Source organism: Rhinopithecus roxellana, chromosome 5 (assembly GCF_007565055.1).
Source record: "Rhinopithecus roxellana isolate Shanxi Qingling chromosome 5, ASM756505v1, whole genome shotgun sequence".
In the NCBI taxonomy this organism is placed as follows: domain Eukaryota; kingdom Metazoa; phylum Chordata; class Mammalia; order Primates; family Cercopithecidae; genus Rhinopithecus; species Rhinopithecus roxellana.
In genome coordinates, this window is record NC_044553.1 from 16,339,023 (window position 1) to 16,352,294 (window position 13,272).

Here is a 13,272-nt window from a genome sequence, read left to right on the forward strand (position 1 = left end):
ATGTTCTTCAGTGGGTGACATGTTAAGCAAACCATGGTACATGTACCATGGAGTACGACTCAGCAGTAAAAAGGAATGAACTATTGATACACACAATAAATTAGATGCATCTCAAAGGCGTTATACTAAGTGAAAAAAATCTATCATCAAGTAGCCATGTACTGTATGATTCCATTTACATAACATGGAGAACAGATTCATAGTTTCCTGGGGCAAGGATCACTGGGATAGGGATATAAGTGTGACTACAAAGAGGTATTACCAGGGAGATCTTTGTGGTGATGGAATAGTTCTGTGTCTTGATTGCAGTGGTGGTTACAGGAATAAACAGATAATAAAATGACTTGTAACTACACACACACACACACACACACACACATACACACACGTCACACTAATGTTTATTTCTTGGTTTTGATATTGTACTCTTTAAGTGAGATAAAACCACTGGGGAAAACTGTTGATGGGTACATGGGAACTCTCTATACCATCTTTGCAACTTTCTGTGAATCTATAATTATTTCAAAATAAAAAGTTTTTCAAAGTGTTAATGCTCATTATAGAAATTTTACATAATAGTATATAGAAACACACAAATACACACACAAGACCCTCATCCTACTATTATTTACATTTTGATGTGTATCTTTGCAATCTTCCTTCACCCAACTCAACCCCATATTGACGTTAAGTTCAACATGTCTATTGAAACTACAGGTTGGCCGGGCACGGTGGCTCAGGCTTATAATCCCAACACTTTGGGAGGCCGAGGCAGGCAGATCACCTGAGGTCAGGAGTTCAAGAACAGCCTGGCCAACATGGTGAAACCCCATCTCTATTAAAAATACAAAAATTAGCCAGGCTTGGTTGAGGGCACCTGTAATCCCAGCTACTTGGAGGCTTAGACAGGAGAATCACTTGAATCTGGGAGATGGAGGTTGCAGTGAGTCGAGACTGCACCATTGCACCCCAGCCTGGGCAAGAAAAGCAAAACTCCATTCCATCTCCAAAAAAAAAAAAACAGGAAAAAAAAAAAGAAAGAAAAAAGAAAACTGCAAATTGAGATGTCAAGTGGTAGTTGGACATAGTGGATATAGCAACCCAGATTTTTTTTAACTTTGTTTTGTTTGTTTTTAAGATGGGGGAAATAATAGCTTGTTTGTTGATAGTAAAGACACAGTAGAGAGGAAAAACATAATGCAGGAGTGAAAGAAGATATTTGTTAGAGCAATAGTTTGAGTGCTCAGACAGAATAGATTGCCTGGGTTTATGTGTGTAAATGTGTTATGTTATCTATGAATTACACTTCAGGACAGTAAAAGGGAAACAACATGTTTGCTATGAAAGGTTGGATATGGTGACGTGGTTGCGAACCAGTGGTTTGGAAGAATCAGTAATGGTTAGGGTCTTGCTACACTGTGTATGCATGAATTTTTCCTTAATTCTCCAATTGCTGCTGCTCCAGTTGACTGGATGTAAGAATCCAGCTCAGCTGTGGGATGGAGGCTTTGCAGGTATGAGGTCTCTCTTGGGATGCGAGACATGGGAACAGCAGAAGGGAAAGAATACTGAGCAATGCTTTTCTAATAAGGAATTAGTCTCTGTTGTGGGTCCCAAAGAAGCCATTATCGGCCGGGCGCGGTGGCTCAAGCCTGTAATCCCAGCACTTTGGGAGGCCGAGACGGGCGGATCACGAGGTCAGGAGATCGAGACCATCCTGGCTAACACGGTGAAACCCCGTCTCTACTAAAAAATACAAAAAACTAGCCGGGCGACGAGGCGGGCGCCTGTAGTCCCAGCTACTCCGGAGGCTGAGGCAGGAGAATGGCATAAACCCGGGAGGCGGAGCTTGCACTGAGCTGAGATCCAGCCACTGCACTCCAGCCTGGGCGGCAGAGCAAGACTCCGTCTCAGAAAAAAAAAAAAAAAAAAAGAAGAAGCCATTATCTTTTTTCCTACGGTTTTTCCCATTCACATGCCCACCAGATAAACAAAGTCTGTGGTGGGGGAGGGGCACTTTTTCAGAAACTGCCATGTTATTTGAGATGACCCAGTATCTAAACATGGTCTTCCATCAGGATCCCAGAGTGCTCGATTGTGTGCAGATCACAGCGTCAGTCTACCCACCAAACACAAAGGGACCTAGCCTATTTAACATCTTCCCAGTAAAGCCTTTCTTATGGTATTATGTAGTATAATTCTTCTTACAGAAACATTTCTGAAGATTATGCTTTGCTTAAGGGTAGCCAGCAAAGGGGGTAAACAGAAATGAAAACCTAACCTATACTCTGTAAACAGACTGTACAAACTAGCACCGAGTTGACTTCACCAGGAGGAAGAGCCTTTCTTCTCATTCATACAAAAATGCTGTTTGGGCTTTCTGGGGACCTAAACAGACGGCTCTACATTTTAGTTCATTTTCACATAAGTAACCTCGTGTGATCCTCACAACTTCCCCACCAAGTAAGACAGTCCCAAATTATTTCTTTGGTTTTACAATAAAACTGAGGCCTCAAGCTGTTAAGTGACTCGCCTGAGGCCACATAGGTAGCGGGTGGCAGAACAGGAATGAGGCCCTGATCTGCTGACTTCCACCCATTGTTTTTTCTTTTTTAGCATCTACCTAGACCCCGATAATGTGTTCCACTGGAAATCATTTCCTCATGGACCTAGACAACAACTGGTTATAAGTGATTCCAAAAACAATCTTGAATATATAAGATAGGTATTTTTAGTTATTATTAAGAATCACAATTCACATTTGTAAAATGAACTACACAGACCTGCTCACAATCTGTAGAACCCAACCCTTCTTAACTCTGCCTGCTACTTTATTCTTATGATCCTTGTTCCCCCTCTCTAATCATTGTAGTTCCTCTGATCTAGCTTTCTAGCTGTTCAGGCCCTGCATAGCCACGGGTTCCGTCCATGGATTACCCTCTGGGGGCGTTACCACATTATGTCTTGTTCTTTCTAACTGAGTGATTTGGGCAGCTTCTGCAATCTGGGAAGAATTTTGCTAATAACATATGAACCGCTAGACCACAACCACTCTGGTGCAACAGAAACTTCCAGAACCAACAGTCTACAAAAGGAGCTTCTCAAAATCACATCTAACCTATGAATCACTCCTGCCAAGAAGCTCTTTGTTTTTTCACAGCCTATACCTCTGCTAGAAACGATGCCAGCTCTCTGATATTCTGGGTGGCATCCTCGATAAAAATCATGCTCAGGCCAGGCACAGTGGCTCACGCCTGTAATCCCAGCACTTTGGGAGGCTGAGGCAGGTGCATCACTTGAGCACAGGAATTTGAGACCAGCCCAGGCAACATGGAAAGGTCCTGTTTCTACTAAAAATACAAAAACTAGCGGGGTGCGGTGGTGCGTGCCTGTAGTCCCAGCTACTTTGGAGGCTGAGGTGGGAAGATCACCTGAGCCCAGGGTGTTGAGGCTGCGGTGAGCTGATATCACGCTGCTGCACTCCGGCCTGGGCAACAGAATGTCTCAAAAAAAAAAAAAAAAAAAAAAAAAATTCAAACATTTTTATCAGTGTAAGTAATATTCACTGCCTTCTTTGAAATAGGCTTAATCATTATCTTTAGAGATATTTCATCTAAAAATTATTGGAAATGACTTTATTATCTGGTTGCATATGTTGAAGAAATAACCAAATTTCTTTGTAAGTTGCATTATTCTTATTATGAGCCTGCATAACCTTTCACATTTGAAAATTATCGGTAATAAACTAACCACAGTCATTTTAATGCTCTGTCACCTACAGACAGTTTTTACTTTACTCTAATTTTGCCTAAAGGCTCTGCTATAAATTACAGGCCAGAATTTGTGTCTTCAACAAAGAACAGTCTCAAAGCCTCATGAAAAACAATTGTACCAGGTATTTCAAACTATTGATACTTTAAAGCATACACTTGGACATAGGCTTTTGAGGTAACATCACTTAGACAATGTTTAGATCAGGCTGGGTGCAGTGACTCATGCCTGTAATCCCAACACTCTGGGAGGGAGAGGTGGGTGGTTCACCTGAGATCAGGAGTTTGAGACCAGTCTGGCCAACATGGCAAAACCCCGTCTATACTAAAAATACAAAAAAATTAGCCGGACGTGGTGGCAGGAGGCCTGTAATCCCAGCTACCTGGGAGGCTGAGGCAGGAGAATCACTTGAACTGGGGAGGTGGAGGTTGCAGAGAATAGAGATCGCACCACTGCACTCGAGCCTAGGTGACAAAGCCAGTCTCCATCTCAAAAAAAAAAAAATTTTTTTTTAGATCAAACCTGTGGACTGACTCCAGATTTCCAAAACTCATTTTAGTTAAAAAAAAAAACAAAAAACAGGCCGGGCGCGGTGGCTCAAGCCTGTATTCCCAGCCCTTTGGGAGGCCGAGACGGGTGGATCACGAGGTCAGGAGATCGAGACCATCCTGGTCTACACGGTGAAACCCCGTCTCTACTAAAAAATACAAAAATCTAGCCGGGCGAGATGGCGGGCGCCTGTAGTCCCAGCTACTCGGGAGGCTGAGGCAGGAGAATGGCGGGAACCCGGGAGGCGGAGCTTGCAGTGAGCCGAGATCACTGCAGAATAAGAATTAATTATATAAAACTGAATGAACTGATAAAGAAACGTTGTGGTTATTTGTTTGGAATATTGCTTTAAAGTTCTGCCTTCATGTTGATGTTGTTTTAATGTTCTGTTCTGAACATCTAAAGAAGGTTTTTTTTCTTTCTTCTTAAAAATCTCTCTAATTCATAAGTTAGCAGCTTTTGTAAATTAAAATATTTATCAAATATAAACATTTTTAAATGATATCTGATTCTTACTGAACCACATACTCCAAATAAGAATTCAGAAACTCTTACCACCCTTCTTACTTTTTATAACAGTATAGTTATCTGAATAGGTTCAGCAAGAATCTTTTCTTTTTTACCAGGATATAACAGAAAAACAGTTATACAACCAGGGTGTGGGTCAGAATGTCATTTTTGAGAACGGTGTTGATTTAATCAACACCACCTGGGATCTGGCTTACAGCGTCCCAGTCTTGCAGAAGGTGAGGAAGGTCAATTCCTAGTTCTTGGTTCCTTACCTTCTTGGCAGGTAAGACACTAAGAAAATGTGAGAACTTTGAGAAGAAAGAAATTCATCCAAATGTATCGGTACTGTGGGTAAAATCTAGTGGAAAGAGATTCTTGAGCTTGGTTTTTCTAAACTCACAATAGCAAATAATAGAGGCTTTTAAATGTCAGTCTGAGATTTCTTAAGAAAACTTCTAGAAAGAAGTTCATTCTGTGGCCTTGTGAATAGTATATGGCTCTAGATTTACAAAGCAAACTTAACAAGGCCTATATGGTAAATAAAACTCTTCCACCTGTGGAAATAATCAGGCCAAACTATCAGGATTGCCCTTTTACTTACCTTCTGTCACACTGAGCTGAGAGCTTTCTATGCCATCTCTCTTCTTGTCCTCAGTGACAAGCAAAGTGTCTGGAACAATGAAGGTAGTCAACAACATTTATGAGAAGAATAAATATCAGGTTGTGGGATAGCTTTTGCACCTGATTCCAACCATGAGGCAGCAATGGAAAGCCAGGGGGGCAGGGGGAGGCGCTGGACTCATCAAGCTCGGTTTCCTCTGCCCAGCCTCAAGTTGTACCATGCGGAGACAGAGACTCCATTAAAAATAAACTGGTAATTAACTTTAAAATACTCCAGCAATAAACAAATAAATAAAAATAACAAAATAAGGAGAAAAGATGAAACAAGATGGGCAAAATGTTGATTACTGTTGAAGTTGAATGTAATGGGCACTTGGGGATTAATCAGACACTTCTCTCTGCTTAAGTGCATGTTTAAAAATTTCCATAATGGAAAGGAAGAGAAAGGAAAGGAAAAGGAAGGGAAAAGATAAAGGAAGGAAAGGGAAGGGAGGGGAGAGCAGGGGGAGAGGAAGGAAGAGGAGGGGAGGAAAGGGAAAGGGAGGGTAAAGGAGGGAAAGGGGAGAAGTGGGAAGGGGGGAGGGGAGGGGATGGGAGAGGAGGGGAAGGAAGGGAAGGGAGAAAGGAAAGAAAAGAAGAAAAGAAAAGGAATGGAAAAGGAAAGGATAGGAAAGAGGAAAGGAGAAAGGAAAGGAAAAAGGAATGGAAAAAAAAAGAAAGAAGGAGAAAGGAAAGGAAACTTGAAGGGGAAGGAAATTACAAAAAGGAAGTCTGCTGACTTTGTAAGAAGGGGGTAATGAGTCAGTTCAGGCAGTTTTGTTTCGGGTTTTTGCACCAGTGTTCCAGGTGTCCTAATCAGAGTGACTCATTCTGAATAAAGGCCAGATGAAGCCAAACCTGCTGGGTTACTTTCCTAGGAAACTGGGCACTGTTAATCACAAGATGTTTATGGTTGAGGAAATGACTTAATGGAAAAAGGCATTCTTAGTTTAAAAATGGGTTTCTTGGATGGCATGGTGGCTCACACCTGTAATCCCGGCACTTCGGGAGGCCAAGGCAGGTAGATTGCTTGATCTCAGGAGTTCCGGACCAGCCATGGGCAATGTCAGGCGTCTGAGCCCAAATCTGCTCGTACAAGTATCCAGCAACTGAAGCAACTGAAGAATCACAAAAGAAGTGAAAATGGCTGATTCCTGCCTTAACTGATGACATTACCTTGTGAAATTCCTTCTCCTGGCTCAGAAGTTCCCCCACTGAGCACCTTGTGACCCCTGCCCCTGCCCGCTAGAGAACAACCCCGTTTAACTGTAATTTTCCACTACCCACCCAAATCTGGTAAAACAGCCCCACCCCTATCTCCCTTCACTGACTCTCTTTTCAAATTCAGCCCACCTGCACCCAGGTGATTAAAAAACTTTATTGCTCACACAAAGCTTGTTGATGGTCTCTTCAAACGGACATGCATGACAGGCAACACGGTGAAACCCTGTCTCTATATAAAAATAAAAATAAAAATTAACTGGGTGTGGAGACTGAGGTGGGAGAATCCAGGAGGATCGAAGAGGATCGAGTCCAGGAGGTGGAGGCTGCAGTGAGCCTAGATCACGCCACTGCACTCCAGCCCGGGCGACAAGAGTGAAACCCTGTCTTAAAAAAAAAGGCTGGGGGCAGGGGGTGGTGGGTGGGAGGGTTTCTTGTGGTGGTGAAGGTGTAAGCAAATAAATAAAAATAAAAATGGGTTTCACTTTAAAGATAATACTACACTCATAAATTCTTGCTGAAATCAATAGTTACACCAGAGAATAACAATACTAGTAGCCTGTCACAACTTGATTGTAAGCCTTTATAATAAAGTAAACTATTCTTAACCTTAATATCTTATATAAGCAAGCATTACATTTAAGGTAGGGGCATTCCTCCACTTGCTCTCTGTGGATGCCCTACTCTGTAATAGAGTAGTTTCTAATGAACTGTTTTAACTGTACTGTACTCTGCGCCCTGTCCTTAATTCTTTCTTGCCCAAGATCGAAAAACCTGCTCTTGAGGTCTGGGACAGGAATCCTTTTCCAGTAAAACCGGTAGTTGACTCCACCTCTGACTTCCTCTTTTGTTCTGAGAGAGGATCTGTAAAACACTAGCAGTTTTGAGGAAGAGTGAGCCCTAGGGGGGGAAGTGCTCAGTGGCCTTGTGCTAGCTCATGTGCTGGAAGTCAGCCTCACTCCACACACTGGTCTTTTCCTGATCCCTTTCGGGTCTGAGACTGGGCAGTGGTCAGATACTGCCATGAGTAGATGGGAATGGAAATACTCAGAGCTGAGGAGGAGGCAGGAGAAGAAACTTTCAAACAATTGTCATGATGTGATATTTCAACTTGAGATAGTGGCGAAATAAATGTTAGTGGGAACTGCGTTCAATCCAAATGACAAAATCTCTAAAGTCTCAAGAAGAGATACCAGCTAAACTGGTAGCTTCTAATCTTTTAATCATCATGGGTCCTTTTTTCTTTCCTTTTTTTAAATACAATTTTAAAAATTCCTTCCCAAGTAACTGGGACTACAGGTGGGTGCCACCATACCCAGCTAATTTTTTTATTTTTTGTAGAGATGTAGAGATGGGGTTGCCCAACCGATTGGACCTATTATTCCCAGTCCCCATAGGCCCCTATAAATATTTGTTAAGAAATAGTTGTAACTTAACAAATGTATTTGGGGGACCATGTCCAAAAAAGCCAGATGGCCACCCAGAAAGGGTTTCAGGAGGTGGAGGTCACACAATTATCCAAGATACATTAGATCCTATCCTCAACTTACAGGGGCAAACTTGATCTTATCTGAGTTTTTCAGTTTCTTTTTTTTGAGACAGAGTTTCACTCTTGTTGCCCAGGTTGGAGTGCAGTGGCGTGATCTCGGCTCACTGCAAACTCCACCTCTCGGGTTCAAGCTTCCCCTGCCTCAGCCTCCCAAGTAGCTGGGATTACAGGCACCTGCCACCACACCTGGCTAATTTTTGTATTTTTAGTAGAGATAGGGTTTCACCATTTTGGCCAGGGTGATCTCGAACTCCTGACCTCAGGTGATCTGCCTGCCTTGGCCTCCCAAAGTGCTGGGATTACAGTCATGAGCCACTGCGTCCGGCAAGTTTTTCAGTTTCATACGACTGACTCACACCAACCAATCCCCCAAGTAAAATTATGAACAAGATCTACACTGAAAAATATGTGCAGTGAAAATAAACCTGCCCCATACATTCTCTGCCTGACTCAAGTGGGAGACCAAACCTCAAAGAGATGATTGCTTGGTGAGTATCAGTGGTCAGCAGTGTCACAGTTCCTTCAGGCCAGGATAAGTTTGGGAAAACATTTCTGACTTGAAATTAAGAACTGAGCTACTGTCTTATTCCTGGACAATGATGGCTTAGTAGAAAGCAATTTTCATAATTTAGAATTTTCCTTTCCAATTTCCAAACTCTCCTATCTCCTTCTTAAAATACATTAGCATGCTTGTTGATTTGTATTCTTTTATACTCCACCTTGTTCCAAGATAGGATTAAAGTCAGCTTGCAAAACTGTCTGCAATAAATAATAACATGAATCAAATTTAGGTGGGAGAAAAGAGGCAGGATACAACTTGATTGATTATGCCATCATTGTGTGGAGGCTGAAATCATTATGCTTCCTGAAGCCGGCATTTTGGTTCCCAGAGCTGAAGTCTGTAAGTCCTTAGCCCTAGTTAACAGATTAGAAGTTTTGATGGTTTAATTCTACAAATGGTGACTACTGTTTACCAAATGCTGATTTGACCTGATTTAATTCTCAGGTGGTACTAATAATTTCAAGTGTTGAAGAAATTTTGCCATTTAATATTCATACCTACGAATCACCACTTTATTTTCCCATTCGTATTAATAAAAATGAATTAATGAATAAAACTTACCAAAAAAGAGTTTTTAATAAGAATGAGATGACCACAATGGTTTGAATAGTTCAAACAAACTTAGTTTTAGTTAGCATGTTGTAGCCTCATTCAGAGTAAATGTGTGGTTTCCAGTAAGATGCCTGACATATTAAAATTAGCTTACAGACCTTCATTTTTACATTTGACGCCTAGAAAGAATCTTGAAAGGACAGCCAACAACCATATGAAAAACAAAATAGAAACTACCTAAGTCAAGAAGGTAGACACAAATGCCCCTCAATTTGCAAATAGATATTTCCCCTGCACCAAGAATCACCCCATGGGAGGAGCAACTGAGTTAAAATTTCAGGATGAAAGGGTTTGCTTTCTCTTCATGAAACTGTGTCTAGTGCTCTGGTCAGGTAACGATGATGATCAAGGTAATATTAGCGATCCAAGGAGCAGAGGCTCTTTCCATGTGGAGCTCGTATACCCTGGTAGGGCCACCAGGTGGACAAGCCAGTCCACCTGCACGATGCTACTAAATGGCGGGTCACAGAACCAAGGAAAGGAACGACTCGCCAGAAGAAACTCTGCCTTTTCTGAACTTTTTTTTTTTTTTTTTAATTGAGATGGAGTCTCACTCTGTCGCCTGGCTGGAGGGCAGTGGCGCGATCTCGGTTCACTGCAACCTCCGCCTCCCGGGTTCAAGCCATTCTCCTGCCTCAGCCTCCCGAGTAGCTGGGACTACAGGTGTTCACCACCACGTCCGGCTAATTTTTTGTATTTTTAGTGGAGACAGTGTTTCACCATGTCAGCCAGGATGGTCTCGATCTCCTGACCTCAAGATCCCACTGCCTTGGCCTCCCAAAGCACTGGGATTACAGGCGTGAGCCACCGCACCCGGCCAGAACTTTTTTGAGTTCACAGACTAAGTTCACTCGGGATGGCAGATACTGGCTCATATGGTTTGGCTGTGTGTCCCCACCCAAATCTCATCTTGAATTGTACTCCCATAATTCCCACATGTTGTGGGAGGGACCCAGTAGGAGATAATTTGAATCATCGCGTGGTTTCCCCCATACTGTTCTGGTGGTAGTGAGTAAGTCTCACAAGATCTGATGGTTTTATCAGGGGTTTCCACTTTTGCATCTTCCTCATTCTCTGTTGCCTCCGCCAAGTAAGAAGTGCCTGTCACCCTCTGCCATGATTGTGAGACCTCCGCAGCCATGTGGAACTGTAAGTCAAATTAAACCTCCTTTTCTTCCCAGTCTCTGGTATGTCTTTATCAGCATCGTGAAAACGGACTGATACACTGGCACAGAAGTTAGCACAGAAGAGTTGTTCATAAAGGTTTGGTGAAAGAGAGAGGAAAGGAGAGGAAAGGGAAGGATGGAAATTGGGAAGGAGGGAGGCAGGGAGCCCTGAGCAGTGCATGGAGGTCAGCAGTTAAGATTAGCTCAGCAAAGGAAGAGTCCTGGGCTTCTCTGAGAGATGGCCTCTGACAGGCTTCCAGGTTCCCGTGCTCTTTGAGAGAGTCTTTCTTATTCCCTTACCCAGTATACAGGTACTTTGGCCTGGCCTGGCTGGCCAGATATGCAGCTGAGGTTTTACCTTCAAAGATGGCGGCTAGAGAAATAAGAAAAGGGAAAGCATTTAGAATCCATAATAAGCCGTACTGATAAGTAACACACATGCATATCTTATGAATTAATGTTGATCTTCCTAGGTAAGACCTTCATAATGCCAATGCTGTTATGTAAGACAATGTCCTTATTCTTAGAGATGCATGCCAATATATTCAAAAGTGGACTGATAGCCAAATTGTCTGCAGCAGTTTACTTTCAAATGGCTCAGGAGAAAACAAATGTATGTAGCAAATTATTGACTATTGATGGTTTAGGTGAGAGGTACGCTAGTGTTCGTTACATGATCCCTTTTAGTTTTCTGTAAACTTAAAGATATTCCAAGTAAAAAGTTCAGGACAAATGGACATTAGAAATTTTCCCTAAAATGTATAAAATCTGTAGTAGGCACACCTAACTGGTAACAGTGCTTGGTTATCTTGGCTGAGAGGATAAGGGGTTCTTCCTTGCTTTTTGGCGTGTGTGCATGTGTGTTTAAGGCCACAGCTAGGACCCTTCTTTCTGCCCCTCTGGCCTCTTTCACTGCACCAAACCACCTGCTAATCCCCCTAAGAACCATATTTCTCAACAAGTGTTTCTATGTCTATCAGTAGCCCCACATGCTTCTTCCCCACAAACACATTCCTCATAAACCATTGCCCACACAAAACACACCCCCTTTAAACTGCTGTTCTGGAACAAATGGCTTTCTTCTCTACTGAGTGCACCTCTGCCCAAGGCTTCCACCCACAAACAGTTCTTTCTCTAAAGTTCCTGTGTAACCCTACCCCACCCATCCTCTCTGAATCATTGCCTCAATCCCCTGAGGTCTATCTTACTGCAAATTGAATTCCTGCTGGTGTTGAGCCGGAAGATTTCTCAGTTTGGTAAGCTAAAGAGTTGCCCTTCCCTTACAGATGAAGCAGTGAATTGCTTCCACTGTTGTCTAGGATCAGGCACAGACCTTACTGTTTCTGCCCTAGCATCCCAGCTCCTCAGGTCCCACTTGAGTGGCGTCAAGCAAAAGTGGACATGCACGGATAGGTATATAATTATTGAAACATGAAAGCACAGTGTAACATCTCACTCTCCTTCTGTAGAACTAGAGTGTTGTGGAACTGTAATTGTTGCCATTCAGGTTTTTGCAGATAAAATGTCTTGAAAAGAATTTTAGAGGTCATAAGGTCAAATATTTCTGTCTATAGCCTTGTCAAATACTCCTCTAGCTCCTATTTCAACATTTCAGGAATGTAACGTAACAATGTCTTTTTCGTAGAGCTCTTTTTCTAATATTGAGTGGGATCTCCTGTCCTAGTCAACTCTCCAAAGTTACACAGAATAAATTTGATTCTTCTATATGAGTAATGTTTAAAAATAATATAAGGCCGGGTATGTTGGCTTATGCCTATAATCCCAATACTTTAGGAGGCCGAGGTGCTAGGATCACTTGAGGCCAGGAATTCGAGACAAGCCTGAATAACATAGAAAGACCTTGTTTCTAAAAAAAAAATTTTTTTTAAGTAGCTGGGTGTGGTGGTAAGTGCCTGTAGTCCCAGCTACTCAGGAGTTTGAGGCAAGAGGATTGCTTGAGTCTTGAAGTTCAAGGATACAGAGAGCTATGATCATACTACTGCATTCCATGGAGCCTCGGTAACAGGTCAAGATTCTATCTCTTAAAAAAATGATGATAATAGTATTAATAGAAGACAGTTCTTCGCTACCTCCTTTCATCTTCTGTTTACCACCAAACTTAACTACTCTCTGACTTTTCATTCAACCTAAACGTGATGCCTTTTTACACATTCTGCATGCCCATCTCTATGTGTAGATCCAATGGTATGGAGACAAAAGTCCTGAGCCTGAAGGAATAGCTTAGCTATTCCTTTGCTGTGTGATGTTGAAAAAGTCAGATAACCTTTCTCTAAGCCTTTTTAAATCAGAAAAATGAAAATGAGAATAATATCAATGATACTTGCTCAAGGGTCTCAATAAGTATCAAAACTAAAAGGACCAAAAAATGTAAAATATTTTGTAAACTATAAAGCACTATGTACATATTACCTGCTGTGAATATTCACATTAAATGTCCAGTCTCAGCATGAGTGTCTCCCTTCCTCCCAGAGTAAATTAGGTCCTTCTATACTAGGTTTTTTTGATAAAATGTAGCCACACACATTGGAATTCAGCATCAATGGCTCTTATGGAATGATAGTGAATGGCAGTGATTACTCTGGAAAAATCAGTCTATTCATAATGACAATGGTTCAGACTAGTTTGTTTTATTGTTATTGTTTTGTCTTGTT